This window comes from Manis pentadactyla, chromosome X, assembly GCF_030020395.1.
Source record: "Manis pentadactyla isolate mManPen7 chromosome X, mManPen7.hap1, whole genome shotgun sequence".
Taxonomy (NCBI): Eukaryota; Metazoa; Chordata; class Mammalia; order Pholidota; family Manidae; genus Manis; species Manis pentadactyla.
In genome coordinates this window covers 138,299,670-138,318,336 of record NC_080038.1, presented here as the reverse complement: position 1 = coordinate 138,318,336, position 18,667 = coordinate 138,299,670, and the positions used below count along the sequence as shown (strand labels likewise).

General features: G+C 37.9%; 1 long non-coding RNA gene across 2 annotated transcripts in view; it reads left to right on the top strand.

The window, feature by feature from the left end:
* Positions 1-7,241, top strand: part of LOC118910066 (uncharacterized) — a 106,819-nt gene extending 99,578 nt beyond the window's left edge. Inside the window, exon 4 of one of the 2 annotated variants that reach the window (XR_005023823.2) lies at positions 7,071-7,241. This is a non-coding gene — a long non-coding RNA (uncharacterized LOC118910066). Of the gene's footprint in view, positions 1-7,067 lie in introns of both variants that reach the window. The other variant, XR_008995217.1, reaches the window with a different exon arrangement.
* The last annotated feature ends 11,426 nt before the right edge of the window (positions 7,242-18,667 follow it).

Below are 18,667 nucleotides of genomic sequence, written 5' to 3'. Positions count from 1 at the left end.
TTACTACAGAATTATAACAACAAAAAAAACAGTTCTATACAAGAGCAACTAGATCTGGGGACTTTGAAAATACCAAAATAATTAGTTATATTTGATGAGAAGTCTCTGTTTTATGCACATCAATCAGCCCATCAAATCTACTTATTTCTTCAGAAAATGTTTTCAACAAAGAAAATCTATGAAAACATAAAAGTTTAGCTGTAGCCAAAAATCATGATCCAGCCAATTTTTGCCCTCTTCACATTAGACTTTCTGTTTAATTGAGAACTCCCTATTAAATATGTCTTTTATCGAGAGCTTGAGCAATGCACCTTTAGCCAGGCTTCTATGTGACATCTGCTGCCAAGCCCCCTGCTAGTTTTAGTCAAGTGTCTTACAAGAGCCCAGATGTACTCTTTTGTGCCTGCAGCCAGGGGAAGATTTTCATGAACTAATATAGTACTTTCAATACCTGCAAGGTCTCAGGAGAAAGGTAAGTTTATATAAGGGTCAGGGGCTTTTCTATATACAAGCAATGAACAATTGGAATTGGAAATAAAAAGATAATGTTGTTTATAATAACACCAAAAAAGAAGTTCTTTGGTTAAACTCTCAAAACATGTATAGGAGTTATAAGTGAAAAACTATAAAACTCTAATGAAAGAAACTAAAGAAGATCTAAACCAAGAAGGAGACATTTTGTGTTCATGGATTGGAAGAATCCATCTTAATAAGATGTCGGGTCTTTCCAAGTTGATATGTGGATTCAACACAATCTCAATCAAAAGTCTTATAAGATATCTTGTAGATACCAAGAAACTAGTTCTAAAATTTATATGGAAAGACAAGGACCAAGAATAGCCAACACAATACTGAAGAAGAATGTTGGAGGACTCAAATTATCTGATTTCGAGACCTACTATAAAGCTACTGTAATCAAGACCACATAGTGTGGGTGCAAGTATAGACACGTGGGTCAATAGAATAGAAGACAGAGCTCAGAAATAGACTCACATGAACACCATTAACTGGTTTTTGTCAAAAGTGTAAGGCAATTCATGGAGAAGGGATAGACTTTTCACAAATGGTGCTGGAGTAATTGGACTTGAACATAAAAAGTGAATCCACACACAGACCTTACACTTTATACCAAAATTAACTCAAAATGAATCATAGACATAAATGTAAAATGTTAAACTATACAACTAGGAGAAAACATAGGGGAAAATCTGCATGGCTTTGTATTTGGTAATGAGTTTTTAGTTAGAACACTGAATGCATGATTCATGAAAGAAAAGACTTAAAAACTTCTGGTCTGTAAAAGACACTGTTAAAAGTGTCTTTTAATGAGAAGTAAGCCTCAGCCTGGGGGAAAGCATTTGCAAAACACATATCTGATAAAGGATCTGTATGCAAAATATACAACGAACTCTTGAAGCTCAACTACAAATCTTCCTCAACTTACAATGGGGTTATGTCCTGATAAATCTATCACAAGCTGAAAATACCTTAAGTGCAAAATGCAAACATCAGAGCTTAGCTTGGCCTACCCCAAACGTGCTCAGAGCACTTACATTAGCTTACAACTGGACAAAATCAGCTAATACAAAGACTATTTTATACTAAGTTGTTGAGCACCTCATGTAACATAACATATTGAACACTGCATGAAACTGAAAAACAGAATGGCTATGTAGATACAGAGTGGTTGTCGGCGTATCAGTTTTTCACCCTAGTGATCGCAGGGCTGCCTAGAGCTGTTCTCGCTGCCATGCCTGGCATCCTGGGAGAGAATGGGCCCACATATTACCATTCCAGGAACAGATCCAAATTCACAATTCCAAGTGCAGTTTCTACTGAGTGTGTATTGCATGCACACCATCGCAAAGTGAAAAAGTCCTAAGTTGAACTATTCTAAGTCAGGGAGCATTTGTATGAGGAAGCAAACAACCTAATTTAAAAATAAGCAAAAGATGGGGACAGACATCTCGCCAAAGATGTACAGATGGAAAGTAAAATTTTCCCTGGCACCTCAGGCTTCCATTAGGAATGCCTTTCTTAAATACTCCTATACTCCTGCCCCACCCCTTTGTCTCCTCCACGGAAATGGAGTGAGTTACCTGAATGATGAGTTTGACAGAAAAAAGTGCAAAGATAGCTGAATCCCTTTCCCTAACCATTCTCTTTTGGATCTACCTCGCTGCAAAGAGAATGTTCTCTGCATTATGTTACTGCTGCTGTATGCTTAGTGTCAAACACCTTGCTCTCGGTGCTGGTGGTTACGGGCTGGCGATGGTAGTGTCTGATTATCCCATACTGCCTGTAATTCTGGAAGGAAGCCCTTAGCTCTGGGTTTTAGTATTTAGACAATTGTTGCTTGAACACTTAAGCTCCAAAGTACAACTCGGCGTTTATCCATAATGGTAATGTTATTTTCATCTTTGTATGTTTGCCCATTTCAATTTGTTTTGCATTCAGACAGGAAGATGGGTGCTGTTAGTTTCTACTATAATGCCAACAAAGGAGGTATAAACAATTCCAGAATTTTGGCCACAATGAGTAGCTGGATAAATAGATTCTAGCTGGGCTATTATTGGGCTTAAGAGATTTTTTTGTTGCATTTAACAGCTGTAAGATTATGGGGAGTATACTAAAGCATGTCTGGAAGTTGATGGGAATAGCCTAATAAAAAGAGAGAGCCTCACTTGCTAGACAACTATAGGAGAAAAGTTTCAGGAAAATGAGAGAGGATGGAATTCAGAGCTCTAGTCAAGAGAAGTTGGCCTTTATAGAAGGAGTGATACTTTCCATGCAGTTACATGAGGAGGTGAGAGCATAAGCAAATAAACAGGGATTTATTGGTGGCTGTTGGATGATGCTTTCATCTCAGTTCACCATGTGGTGGTATTAATAGCAAAAAGTAATAGGATAACAGAAGGTATGAAAAGGCTGGTGAAAGAAAAGTTATGAAACAGTAATTTTAGGTTGTAGGAAGACAAAACTTTTAGGGCAGCCTAGGAGAATTACTGGTTAGCAGTTTCTCATTCAAGATGTTTATTATACAATAAAAGTAAACACAATCGCTCAGTTGTGTCATTTTATCTCCAGCAATGATCAACTACTTAGACATAAGTATAAAGAAGGTAAACAATAAAGTTTACCCAGAGTCTCATGTTTTTCATGCAAGTTGGACAGAAGAATAGGGGGAGCAAAGGATTTGAAGGTATTGCCAAGGGAATGATTATAATGATGAGCCCATGAAAGGAAGAAAAGCCTGGATATAAAGGAATATGAGGCCAGATGGGTGCTGATGGAGAGTGAAATTGGTGGAATTACTGGGTTGGTGGTCCTCAAGAAGAAAAATTATGAAGTGGTGGTAGTATATAATGGCATTGGAAAGTTAGAAGGTGGTGGTCAGAAAGTGGGATCTTGATATCAAGATTTTAAAGGTAGTGATGTTTCTGGCAATGTCTGGGGTCTGGAGTATGGCTATGGAAAGACTAACTGAAGACAATCTAAAAATAAAATTCATTTGGGATGAGTAGAACAAGGAACATTGAGGCCAGGTGCTATGTGGGTCATCCACATAGACATTGAAGCTACCTAGGGTAATGACAAGAGTTGAGGTGGAAAGGAAAAGAGTGGGCAAGAAGCTAAAATCTTTCCTGAAAAAGTAGACAGCCTGAAAAAAGGGAGTAATGGGAAATGACAGGGACAAGAAAGAAAGGTGTGACTGAATGGCATGAAATTCAAAGCAGCAAAAGTAGGAGAACAAATTACCAGAAATTAGCAATGGAGAGCTGGCTGCCCTGTTTCTGTTCTTAAGATGCCCAGAGTACGAGAAAAGCAGCCACCACAACAAAAAGAGACCATTAAAAACAGTATCTGCTTGACAGGGCTGAAAGGGAAGTTGCCTTTAGAAAGCAAAAGGAAAAAGATAGTTTATTTCATGCAAATGGTAACCAAAAGAGAGTAGGGGTGGTCACACTTACATCATACAAAATGGAGTTTAAGTCAAAAGCTACCACAAGAGACAAAGAAGGACATTATATAATGCTAAAAGGTCAATTCACCAGGAAGCTTAACAAGGATGGGGATTGGGTCATATAAGACAATGTAATAAGTAGCATGGGTATAAAAGCCTAGTGGTAATGGATTACCAAGGGCCTTAAAGTTCTGGTGACATATGAGGTTCATATGTGTCCTCTGACAGTTTAGCTTCATCTCCTAGTGGAAGGGTGGAATCAACATTCACTGAAGTGGGGAGACTGAGAGAATTGGGAATCCGAAGAGGAGTGGGAATTTGGACAGCAATCAGAATTTAGATTGGGATGTCTATGAGATACCTAATTGGAGATGTTGCTTGAACATTTGGACATATGAATCTAGAGTTTAAGATAAAAGATGTGTGGGCTGGTATAAAAGGAAAACAAATCCTACCATTTGCAACAACATGGATGGAGCTAGAGGGTATTATGCTCAGTGAAATAAGCCAGGCGGAGAATGTACCAAATGATTTCACTCATATGTGGAGTATAAGAACAAAGAAAAACTGAAGGAACAAAATAGCAGCAGAATCACAGAACCTAAGAATGGATTAGCAGTAACCAAAGGGAAGGGGTTGGGGAGGGTGGGTGGGAAGGGAGGGAGAAGGTCATTAAGGGGTATTATGATTGGTACACATGGTGGTTGGGGGGAGTCACAGGGAAGGCAGTACAGAATGGAGAAGACAAGTAATGACTACATAGCATCTTACTACGCTGGTGGACAGACTGCAATGGGGTATGGGGGGACTTGATAATATGGTTGAATGTAGTAACCACAATGTTTTTCATGTGAAACCTTCATAAGAGTGTATATCAATGATACCTTAATTTAGAAAAAATGTGGGCTGGAAATATCAGTTTGGGATGGGCTACAAAATAGATGGTAATCAAATCCACAAAATTGAATGATGTCACCAAAGAGGTCAGTGTATATAGAAGACAGAAAATGTCCAAGAAGTTAGCCTTGCAGCATTTCAACATTTAGAGATTGGAACGAGTTTAAGGAGGCAACAACAGAGATAAAGAGTGAGTGAGTAGCCAGCATGGCAGAAGGGAAACTTAGGTGAGTGTGGGATCCTGGAAGTTGTGTAAAGGAATTGTTTCAGGAGGACAAGTGATCACTTGTGTCAAATCTTGCTGTAAGTAGCAGTAACACGGAGACCAAGAAAAGACTGTTGGAAAGTGCATCAAATGAGGGTTAGTTATTCTTTTATTCTTTTTTTAAGATGTGAGAAATAAAAGCATGGTTGTATGCTGATTGGAAAGATCCAGTAAAGAGGCTGGGGTGCTAATGATGCAAGAGAGAGCAGCGAACTTGAATGAATGAGAAGCCTGGAGATGTCGTGCCAATTGGCTTTAGTTAGAGGTTTGGGTAGCTCATCCATGGAAACTAGATGGAATGCAGAAAACAGGTAGGTAATGTGTACATATGAGCAAGTAGGTCAGTGTGCTTGTGGGAGATTTGGAGATTCTCTTCTGATTGTTTCCGTTCTCTCACTGAACTACAAATTAAGGTAATGGATGAAGACTGAGGATCAGAGAGGAGATGTGGGAGGTCTGAGAAGAGAGGAGACTGTTCAGTGCCCTGCTAGGAGAGTGGGAGAGAAGATGAACTTGGGACGCATAGTAGGATTGGTTGGTGGCATTAGGGGCTCACTTAAGGTTTATAGTCATCATTTCAAAATGAGCCCACTTTGCATGGTTGGTGTTTTCGCCAGCTGTGTTCAGCTGTATTGGGGAAGACAAGCAAATACTCTTTGCTGCCCCCTGAAAGGCTGAGCTGGATTCTTCCTCTGGTAGGTAAACTCCAAGTACTGGATTGATTTGGGAAAAAGCTCAGAGTGATGAACAAAAACAGTTATATCCTTTAGCTTCTAAAGTCCAAGAACTGTCATTTAGAGGGCTGGCTTTTTCTAATCCTCACTGAGATGGAAATCAAAGGAAGCTTGTCAAACAGCTTCCGGAAAGGAAAACAGCCAAAACACAATGTTGTCCTCTTCCTTCTGGCTGGGTGACCCTCCCAATACCAAACAATGCTCTGAGCCATCTGGGACTATTTCTGAATAGAGGGATTTGACCTGTAACCTGTCTGAAATTCACACTGTCAGAAGTCACAAGGATTCCTGGCACTATCAGCAGAAGGATAAGAGCAACATGGAGAGGGCAGGATAGCCCAAGAAATCAAGACAGGGCAAATATTTTTCCCATTTATGCAAATGTTGGCATGCAGGGCTATAGGCAGTAGTGGGGTACACTAGCTGGCTTGCCAGATCCTTCCAAGAGGCTACCCAGTGGGATGAAAAGATTTCAGTTGGAAATTGTGGGGCGAAACACAAACTGGAAGAAGCAGGTGTGCCTCTGCAGAATCATTGGTATCAGAGGGTCGTGAGAGGGTGCCTAGCAGTTGCCTGTAAACCACTGATTCTTGCTTACACAATTAGTGGCTCTGAACAAGCTCTGCTTTTTCTGTCCTTGGATAGAACACACCGAGCGACACAGTCACAAACATCAACAGATGTACCACTGCAGCATCAGACACACAACGGCTGCATCAGACTACGCATGTAGAGAGCCCCCACCTGTCTCCTCCCCTGCTGCCCTGCAAGGCACTTCTAGGAGACAGGCATTGGATGAGTCTCACTGTGGCCCTCCAAAATTCATATGTGGAAGTCCTAACGCAGTACCTCTGAATGATACTGTAGTAGGCAGGGCCCCCAATCCCCTATTACTGGCGTCCTTATAAAAAGGGGAAAATCTGGGCACAGACCCACACAGGGGGCACATCATGTGAACGTGAAGGCCAAGATCGGGGTGACACTACTAAATCCCAGGACCACCAAAGATCTATCACCAGCAAGCTACCCAAAGCTAGTCCTGGGCCAGATCCTTGCCTCACAGCCTCAGGAACCAACCTGCCCACAGTTGGATCTCAGGCTGCTAGTCTCTAAAACGGCAAGACAATACATGTCTGTCATTTAAGCTATCTGGTTTGAGGTGCTAATACAGGCCTTTAATCTTCTTTTTTTTTTTTTTAAACCAAAGCAGAACCATGGGAAGATGGAGGAAACACCTTCAAGAAGGAGAAGCCCTGAAACTGTGAACTTGACAGTAACTTGAATCTGACTGCATATTTACCCAAGAGAGACTAAATTTTAAACCAGAAGTATCTGAAGCATTATGAGGTTGAACTGGAATGCCATAAAATGAGCTGTCTTCTCTGGGCCTTGTCGGGGTGGACAGTGTCTCCTGTATATTCAGTGCTCTGGACAGGCCCTTCAAGGGTGTGTGTGTGTTGGAAGATGGGAAATTACAAAACTGTTGGTCTATTCGTCAGTCTATTCATGGCCAGTTATATCAAAGCATATTAGCCAAGTTTTAGTCACTGAATATTTGAAGAACAATCACAGGGATTTTTGTAATATTCTGTAAGTCTTGATAAATCCATTTTAGCAAGACTTCAGATATTTTCTCAACTTAGGACCTGTGGCTTTCATATAGTTCAAAAGAAAGATTAACACCTCACACAAACCTGCTTTGTAATTCTCAAAGATTCATGAGGGAGGTTATAGATGCTTATGTCGACTGCATGGAAATTAAGTGTATCCACTAGATGGTTTGTTTTTACATGATTATGTGAGAAAAATCCATTTTCTGTTAAAGGAGTAAAGTTGGAACAAAATGCAACATAGACATTTTCAGCCCTGGATGAGGAAAAACATATGGAGGAGTTATAATTATAGCTGTCTAGCCATTCTGAGAATGCCTTCATTAAATCCTGAGTACTCTAATGTAATGACCTAAACCATCTTCATATGCATTTCAAAGAATTCTCTGTATATAGGTGTTTCCTACGTACTCTTTTATAGACAGTTTTTCCAATTCATATTAATGATTTTTTTGTATCTGAATACAGAAATTGTTGAAATTTTGGAGTTATGTAGAGATGTTTTGCACAAATTGAGGGAGAAATATTACATGACATTACAGAATGTACATTTGTAGTAATAAAGTGACTATTTGATTTTTGTAAGGCCTAAAAACTATACATGAATTCCAATTTAAACTGATTAGTGCTGGACAGCATTGCTGAGTGGGGAAGTCCTTTATCTGAACATAGTGTTCTAGTATTTGCTCTACCATAAGCTGGCTGGGAAACTTTAGCTCCTTTGCGTCTCATTTGCTTCACTGATGAAACAAAGAGATCAGACTAGGTAAATTCCAAGTTTTCTTCCAGTGCCAAAATTCTAAATTCATTCAACAAGTATTTATCACCTAATGTGTATGGGGACACTGTGCCAGTAGGTACCAATACCATGTCAGTGAATAAAACAGGTAAAATTCTCTGCCTTCATGCAAGGAAAATCTTGCTTGTATCCTGGATTCCAGTGCCTGTCCTGACCCTGCTATGTCTATGTCCTGTGCTATTTGAGTCCTTTTCTTAGAGCAAGCCCCTCTAGTACCCCAAAACTTTCAAGGCTATCAATTGCAGAATTTGTTGCAAATTCTTCGGTTAGGCATTCTCTATCCAATATGCCCTGGCTCAGTACTATGTTAACAGTCTCACTTCTTCAAAGGAAGTGTGGGGTAGTGGGAAAAGAACCCATCCAGGAGTCCAAAGCTCTGGGTTCAGATCCTACTGCCTCCACTCAATAACTGTGTATAACTTTTGGCAGAGAGCATATAAATTCTCTGAGCCTCCATTTCCTCATTTGCAAAATAAGAATGCTAATAACCAAGCTTCCTTGCTAATAAAATAAGCAAGTAATAACACACTTGATAAAGACCTGAGAATACCTTGTAACTATTAAGGTAAAGCTAGATAATGGAAAGACCATGGGTTTTGTAATCACTTAGAGCTAGGTTTGAAATCTGTCTCAGCATTTTATCTTTGTGAGTTTGAACAAGTTAATTAATATCTCTGAACTCCTTATCTATAAATTTGTACCAAAATAGCTGTTTTGCATGGTTATCATCAGCACCAAATGAAGCAGTAGAGGGGAAATACTTGACAGTTAATAATCAATCAACAACCATTGAATGTTACCTGTTATTAAGGCAGTTAGTATTTACTTTAATTACGTGCAGAGAATGAATTGTACAGATACCATATTTGTACTGGTACACAAATTAGTTCAAACTTTCCTCAAGAGAAATCATATAAACAAACAAACATATATTAAATATATATATACACATGCATATATATATATATATATATATAGTTTAAGAGAAAGGCTTTGGGGAGGAGGGGAGAGGAGAGAGATTATGAAAGACTCCAGCTAGAACAAGGATGAATTGTAATCCAAATTCTGAGGTCAGGCTGGTCTTGCAGAACCATTAAATAGTAGTAGATAGTCCACATGTGGAAAGGCACAGGAAATAAAAAGAGTAAGGAGATGTTTTTGGCATTGTTTAGTTCAATTTGGCAATTGAAAATGCATAAACTTTCTTGACTTAACAAATCTACTCCTAGTTATATATACTTTATAAAAATTCCTACGCATGTCCAAATGGGGCATGAACAGAGATTCTAACTGCACAATTATTTATAAAAGTAGAAGACTGGAGTCAAAAGTCCATCAGTTAAAGGGTGAATAATTGTGATTTACTCAGTAAATAGAGTATATACAGCAGAAAAAATGAGCTTTATAGCTTACATATCCATAGGATTACTTTAAAAAACACAATATTGAATAAAAATATCAAATATGCAGAAGAATATTTATAGCACATCATGTACAAAAAGTTAAAAAGCTTACAAAACAATATTATATAATGTTTTAAAACATATGTATATGTGGTAAAAGTATAAAGACAGAAATAGGATTGGTAATCACCAAATTCGGGATAGAGGCTAATTCTGGGCAAAGCGTAGGGTGGGGGAGGGCACCAGGGGTCTGCCGCCAGGGTGAGGGGTACCGGGAGCTTCACCTGTATTCGCAGGGCCACTTGTTACATTGTACATATCTGAACTGCTTTGTAATCAATACTGAAAAGAGTGTGATAATGAAGAGAGGGGAGGGGAGGGACGGATCTGGTTCTCGCATGTTAACCAATAGGATTATACAAACTGATCCTCAGGTGGATTGTAATGAAACCTAATAACTGATCTCATGAAAATCCAGGTTGTAAGAAATCTCTTAGTGCATAGAAAAGAAAACTAGCATTCCTTGAGTACCTATTATTTTCTAGCGGTGTGTGTGTCTGTGTTGTTTGAAATAGTGTAAGCTACATACTATAATCTTCATTTTACATGTTAAGGATACTGAAACTAATACTTGTTTAAGGTAAAATAGCAAGTCTTTGGCGGTCCTGGGTTTCTAGTTCATTTCCATGGGTGAGTGGCAGAAAAGGAATTTATAGACACGTCAGTTTGCCTCCAAAGCCTATATGTGCTTTTTCTCGTCCATGCTTTTCCTGCTATGTGCATGTTCTTCCCCATCTAGCTGCCTCTAGCAGGAGGTTTGCTAGAGACTTGGATCTGAGTATGGGAGATCCGAGCATCTATTTAAGTTTGCATGGTTATTCCTGTAACTTGAGAGTGCGTTGATACCACTCTGGGCAGGCTGATTTCTTCTCATACCTTCTCCCTGGGTAGTCTGCATTCGCGACTGGTTAAATAGCATACATAACCAAGGGAGGATCAACCTAATTTTTCTTTCCTAGGACCAAGGTAACTTATACTTATCTGGGATAACAAGCCAAGACTTAATAAATCTGTTCAAAGGCACTTATATCATGGGCAGCGTGCTGAAACCTTGGAAGATAACATAGAGGAGATGAAATATTGAGCATGGTAAGATTGCATGGGAGTTCAAGAGGTTTGATATTTTATCCTGTACTTCATGTTAATTTGCTATAATTGAATGTTTTTAACTGAGGGGGGCATATGTAGGTGGTAGAAATTCTACAGTTTGGTACCCTTCTCTATTGTTTCTCTGACCACTATAAAATAAAACCAGTAATTAAATACATACAAATAGTTGAAATTTGTAGAAAAACCGAGTCATTTGGAAATTTTAAACATTCTTCTAAATAATGCTTAGGTCGAGTGAAACTTTAAACTGCAATTATACATTCCTTAGAATATGATGACAATGAGAACACTACATCTCAAAATATGTGGATTGTAATCAAAGATGAACTTAAAAGACTTAGCCATATATGCTTTATTAGTAAACACAAAAGAACAAAAGTAAGAATTCAAGTAAAATGAAAAAAAATAAATTGAAATAAATGTAAGGAAAGCACGAGGAATCAATTAATTCATTTAATAAATATTTTTTGAGTGGCTACTGTAAGTCAGACACTGTAAGAAAGAGAAAACTAACACACTGATAATTAAGTGAATAATGTATTAGATGGTAACTGCTATGTATAACAATAAGGCAGGGTAACAAAGAAGGCATATTTAAATGCCAAAGAAATGTGGACAAATGTGACATGTATTACTTTTCACAAAAGCTTCAAGAATCCATGTGCATGATTTGCTCTATTCCCCTTTTCCTACCTCTATGATCATGAAAATAGGTGTTAAGATGCAGCCTCCATCAGCCAGGATCCATGAGACCCCTTGTTGACTCATGGTGGGTATGTAACATGTTTGAGAAATAAATATTATTGTTTTAAGCCACAGGCATTTTCAATACTTTTTGTTACTGCCATATAACCTAAGCCATCCTTACGCTTAAAATCATCTCTGTGGAAATGGCAAGGAGGTGGCTATTTACATAAGACTCTGGGAGAGAAATTAGGAATTGCCAATATATAGATGGTAGTTAAAGCCATGGAACTGGATAAAATCAGAGGGAATGAATCTATATAGAAGTCTACATGTTGAGCCCTAGGGCCCTCAGAACTTAGGAGATCAATGAGAAGATAAAGATCCAGCAAAGGAGACAGAGAAAAAGGGATACACAAGATAGAAGAAACAAAGAACAATTACTCTTGAAGCCCAAAATAGGGTTACAAAGTTAATAGATCATATAATAGGACAACTCAGAACTGATCATTGTATGTAGAATATGGCCATTATAATGACCTTGACAGATGTAAATTTGGTAGAATGATGGTATTTTAGTCCATTTGGGCTGCCAACAAAGTATCATAGACTGGATGGCTTCTAAAACAACAGAACCTTATTTCTCACAGTTCTGGAGGCTGGACATCTGAGATCAGGCTGTCGGCATGGCTGAGTTTCAGACTACTGACTTGGTGTATCCTCACAGAGAAGAATAGAGCGAAAGCAAGATTTCGTGTCTCTTCTTATAGGAGTACTAATCCCAGTCATGAGAGTTCCACACTTAGGACCTAATTATCTCTCAAAGGTCGCACTTCCTAATGCCATCACATATGGGATTAGGATTTCAAAATATAAATTTTGGAGGGACACAAACATTCAGTCTCTAACAGATGAGAAACTCAACTTGGATGCCGTGAGCTGATGGAAGAATAGGAGGTGAGATGTAAGTAGTGAGAACCAGCAACTCTTTAAAGGAACTATTCACTGAGGAAGAGCAGAGAAAGGGGTTTGCAGCTGAAAAGTGATATGTGACGTTAAGAGATTTTTGTTTTCTAAGACAGAAGATACTAAATTATGTTTGTATGTTGACTGGGAGACTACAGCAGAGATGAGAAATTTGATGATGCAAGAAAGAGAGAAAGTTTGGGCCTTAGCTAGGAGTTAATGGTGCTGGGAAAACTGGATTATTGTCATTATGGCCCATACACCGACTGCTTCATAATCATAAAGAATGGTGGAAAAAAGAGGAAATCAGCCTTAAGAATTCAGTCAGATCTTTGGTTTGGTTAACTCAGTTTTGGTATATTCAAATGATGGAATGATATACTGCCAATAAAATCACATATTGAATCAACTGACAGTCTTATGATATAATCTTAAATGTTTAAAGAAAAGATGCAAAACATTATTCACAGTATAATCCCATGAAAAGGGAAAAGCATTTAAGGAATTATATAGAATGATGGGAACTCTCTTGTGATTGGAATAATTTTCTTCCTTTTTCTTATGTTTTTGTGTTTTTCAAATTCTCCATATTAAACTTTGTTTTGCAGTCAGAAAAATCAAAAATGTTATTTTTTAAAAGTCAGTTCTTTCCTTGTTGAATCATCATGGCTCACTTCCACGAACAGCTGAAATTACTCAAATAAAAGGTGAGAAAGGGAAGCTTGTTGGGGTGGGGGTTGGGGGTGGTTTTCTCCTTTCGCTTTCCACTGAGCTGTTTTGGCAGCTCAATTTGAATTACTCAGGCTGATGGGTTTTATTTTAACCCTGTCTAACAGAAAAGCAAAAGGGATAAAGTAAATGGAAGGACAAAGTATAGGGTTGGCTAGAAACTCCACTATAATAAATAATTAGACAGAAAATGTGGAACAGATAGCCAAGTTTAACTCAGAAATAGCAGAGGCCGGGACAGCAAGAGCATTCATCTCTTTGCTGAAAGCATCTGAGTGTCTTAGTAACAAACTTGGTGCTCATAGTCTATACACTGTAACAGAACAAGAATAACAACATACAAAGCTATGAAATGAAGACTATTTTATCAGCTTGTAGCTCTATCTGCTTACCTCACTCATATACTTCAGTTACTCTTTTCCAATTTTTAAACTTAAAGTTTCAATTGTTTTAGAGTAAAAATAATAACATAGTAGAAAAGAATTTCAAAGCTCCTTATGGTAAATTCAAATTACTGAACCCAAATGGTCACCTCCAAGGAGTTCCTGGTTTTCTAAGCTGCAATATACTGTCCATAAAGTTCACAAATAGGTCTACTTCAGAGGAATTTTTGTGTAGGTTCTCGCATCTGTTCAACTTTAATAAGGAAAGAAAAGAAAATATTCACCATATAATAAAGGCTCTGTCCCAAATCATCACTAGATTCCACGGTATTTTTATCTAATAATTTTGTTCATTGAAGCCTATTCATAGAATCGTTGAGTTTTAGAGGTAGATGTTATTTTGGAAACATAACAAAAGCCAATCACCTCTCTATGCTGCCTATTCAACTGGTCAGCCATCAGGGATTATTATTATTTTTTTTTTTGGTGCTTTTATTTGAAAGGTCAGCAGAATCAAGATGAATCAACATGATATCTTAAATCTTAAAAATTGCAGCTGACTCTGGGCTGTGAAATTCTTTTTCCAGCATTCTTGACTTAGTGTCAGGAAGCTACTGCTTATGAGTGGGAAGACAGGCTTAGAAAGCTTCAAAAGGTAAAATACGTTGTTTGTGAGTATGGTCAGGTGATGAGGTTGCCAGGCAAAAAAATGATGCAGTGCCTTTTAAAAATATTTCACTCAGCGAGTGAAAATATCAACACATCAAGAGTTAACTTTCATTTATCTTAAAAATAATTTCTCAGATGATGGATGATTAAGAAGCCATAGTATTCATTTCTCTTTTTTAATTTCATAACACATAATATTTCTCTCCCTCTTTGACCCCTATCCTTCCTGCTGATGGATTTAATACTGCTTTTATGTTACTGCATTTTGATTAATTTGTTATGTATACTTTTCTTATTTATTTTTAAAGCTATGATCTCTAGGTTTGTAGTTCTTCCTTTTACTTTGGTCACTATGCTCCATGATTGACATTCTTGGTTGCAATGGGAAACAAAATAACCATATAAAGTCTGCCCTTCTGACCAACAAATAAACAAGCCATCAAATGATCACTCTAAATCCAATTAAAGTTCAAATACCAGGCCTTTGGCTAAACACAGGCTTTCTAATAAAATTATAAGTGGTGATTCCATTCCCTAATGCTATTTTAAAACTTCCAACTTGACATATTGAAGTGGTTCTAACTGAATTCATTAAACATGTGATAACAAATATGATACCTAAGAACACCATACAAATATAATTCCACTTTTGTTACCTACTCATTGCTGTAAGTGAAGCACTTATTTAAGGACCAGCTAATCTGTTAATTTTTAGAGGTTCACAATTTAAAGGGTATGTTTATAATATATTCTTTCATTTATTCTTCAGATATTTACTGTCTCTCCTATGAGTCAGGCCCTCTTAGGTTCTGAGGATATTGACACAAGCCACTCTGCTTTCTTTGAGTTTACATTCTAGTGGGGTGGGCATGTAGATAACAGAAAACAAATGAATAAATAAACAAGATGAGCTTAGTTAGTTGAAAAGTACTAGGAAGAAATTAGGGGAAGTGTGATAGAAGATGCCTAGGTGGTTAAGGATACCCTCAGCGAGGGTGTGTAAATTAAATATGAATGACAGAAGCTCCAGGGTGGAGAGATATGTAAGGAGAGATTGGATACACTGAGGGAGCAAGTCACATGGAGGTCCAGGGGACTGATGTTCTAGGGACTAGCACCAACTCCCTAGGGGGAGAATAGAATTGACATGTTCAAGGATTAAACACAGATCAGTGTGGCTAGAATGTAGTTCGTGACTGAATAAGTTAATGGTGGAAGAAAAGGGGTCTAGTACAAAGCCATGGGGTACTTTGACATTAAGAGGTAGAGAGCTGAGGAGGAGGAGGAGACAGAAAGGCAAACGGAGCATGAATAGCCTGGGAGCTAGGAAAATAAAAAGTGTTGTATTGAAGCCAAGATTAAAAATATATATATAGGGGGATGATTAGCTGTGAAGAATGCTGCTGAGAGGTCTAGAAACATGAACTCAGAAGAGTGATTGTTGTCATCTGAGAGTGGAGGCCATGGGTGACTGTGAGTGTCAGGGGAATGGTAGGAGATGGAGGCAGGACTGGAAAGGTTGAAGAGAGAAGAGCAGGTGATGAAGTGGTGACAGAGTGCAGATAGCATTTTAGAGAAGTTATTCTGTGCAGAGCGGTAGAGGGATGGAATGGTAGCTAGAAGGCAGGCAAAGGTCAAGGGAGGTTTGGTTATCCTTTTCTCAAGATGTAAGATATTCAAGCATGTGTCACAGTTTGTTTATTCATTAACCTGTTAAGGGATGCCTGGGTTATTTCCAGTTCCTGCATATTAAAAATAAACTTGTGATAAACATTTGTGTATACGTTTTTATGCAAACATAAGTTTTCATTTTTCATGGATAATATAATTGCCCGGACTGCAATTGCTGGGTCATATGGTAGTCGCATGTTCAGCTTTTAAGGAAACTGACAACCTGCTTTCCAGAGTACTGTACTCCCACCAGTTTCTCCACAGCCTCACCAACATTTGGTGTTACCACTTCAAAAATTTTAGCCATTCTGATAGGTGTGTAGTGATATTTCATTGTGGTTTTAATTTGCATTTCCCTAAATGGCTAATGATATTAAACATCTTTTCATATCCTCGTGTACTATCTGTATATCCTATTGGTGAAATCGTCTTTCAAGGTTGTTGGGATTTTTTTGCCCATTTTTAAATTGGATTGCTTGTTTTTCTTCTGTTGAGTTTTGAGAAATCTTACATATTTTAGACACTAGTCTCTTGTCAGATATATGGCTTCCAAATAATTTTTTTCCCACTTCCTAGCTTGTCTTTTCATCATTTTAACAGTACTTCACAGAGCAAAAGTTTTAAATTCTGATGAGGTCCAATTTATCAGTCTTTCTTTTTATGGATCATGTTCCTGGTTTCAAGTCTAAGAACTTTTTGTGTAGCCGTTAAGTTCCGAAGAGTTTCTTCTATATTGTCAACTAAAATTTTTTATAGTTTTACATTTTACATTCAATACCAGGAGCCATTTTGACTTAATTTTTGTATGTGTGTGTGAGGTTTAGGTAAATGTTTGTGGGGTTTTTTTTTGCCCGTGGATGTCCAATATAAGGTATCTTTTAATTAAATCTAACTTAATTAAAATATTTACTTTATAATTCAAGTGGAATAAGTATTCATATTTTCACAGCCTTCAATTTTGTTATTTTCCTATAAATGTGAGATACTCCTAGAAAAGTCATTTTACGTAGCAGTACAAAACAGGAATAAATATTTTCAGGAAGAACATTAGCAATTTTTCTTTCTACTATCTCCCAAATGGGACTATATTAAGCAACAGTGGATATAAGTTTTCATTTAAATTTATGATCAGTGATAATGTGAAGGCTTCTGATTAGAAACTGAAGTTTCTAAATCTCATTTTAAGGGAAAAAAAAAACCCTGTTGTTACAACTGCCTTAATCTACACAGGTGAAATGGAAGAAGGCCATCAGTGTAGGCATTCTATCTATTTTTCAGAATTAGCATCACTGTGCTTTCCCTCAAATTATCAGGAAAATTATCTTAGCACCGCACTCAATTTCATATGCACTGTGGTCACAGCTTCCTGAACCATGTCCCTGAGTCTAGTCTCATATACATTGACCTCATAATACACCAGCTAAATCTTCGTTAAAACCTTTTTGATCATATTTCACTTTACTCCCTTCACTTACAGTCACCAGCCCCTCATTTAGTAACAACCCAGGATTTTTACCTTGGCATTGCAGGCTCCCCCCACCCTGGCCTTTCCAGTACTTCTGCATGTAAACTAGTCTAATTCTATCTCAGAACTTCCCGTGAACTGCCTGCGACCATTCTTCTGCGCATGCTGTCCTCTTGTATCTGATGCTGTATCTGTTGAAGACTCCTGTTTCTCCTGCACTCAGCAAAAATGCTACCTTCCCCAGTCAACCTACTCTGACCATTCCAGCCCAAATCTTCCAAGGGTTTCCCTTGTTATCTACCCTGATAACCCAGAATAATCTCCTTATCTCAAGATCCTTAACTTAATCACATCTGCCAAGTCCTTTTTGCCATGTGAGGTACCATATTCATCTATTCTCAGGATTTGGATGTGAATACCTTTAGGGGTCACTATTCTGCAAACCACACCTCCAAATCTTCATGTATTATTTCCTTGCTTCATTCAAGTTCCTCATCAGATGTCTCCTCTGAGTGCCCTAAATGAAATGCCATGCCTCCCTGTCCCTGCTTATTTCTCCTCCTTATTTTCCATTCCTTATTAACTGTTGACATATAATTTGGGTTTTACTTATTGCCTGACTGTCTCAACTACAATATAAGCTCCATGAAAGCAGGGATTTTGTCTGCTTCATTCACTGCTATATCCTCTGTCCACCAACTCCATCTAGTACAATGCCTTCCGTATAATAGGCATTCACTAAATGTTTATTGAGGTGGTGAATATTGAAGTTCAGCATGTTTACTTTCCTGCTCCAGTATATATTCCTGGAAGTTAAGAACTATGTTTTATATCAAATTCATAGACTTTATATACTGCAGAAATCTGATTGCATTATTAGGATTCATCTGACCCATTAGGAAATCAGAATCCTCTGTCCCACACTCCTACTCTGACCTTGTTCTCTCTCTTCATTTTTAGAAGGGTCTATTCAGTTGTTTTATATAATAGTAAAGAGCTTTCTCTCATTCTTCCCAGGAGATGGAGCAGACAGGGCATGGTCAGAATCTTCGTAAAGGCACTGGGCTCTAGCCTTACCACACAGATGGAAAAAAATGCCTGGAAACACAGTCGTAATAACCATCCTATCCCATAATTGGAAATAAATTTTAAATAAACATTTGCTTAAAAATATATCTTTAAAATAAATAAGGATTATTTTAAGTGGCTTTAACAGTCACAAGAAAGCTTAATGCACATTTGACTTTTATGGATCTTT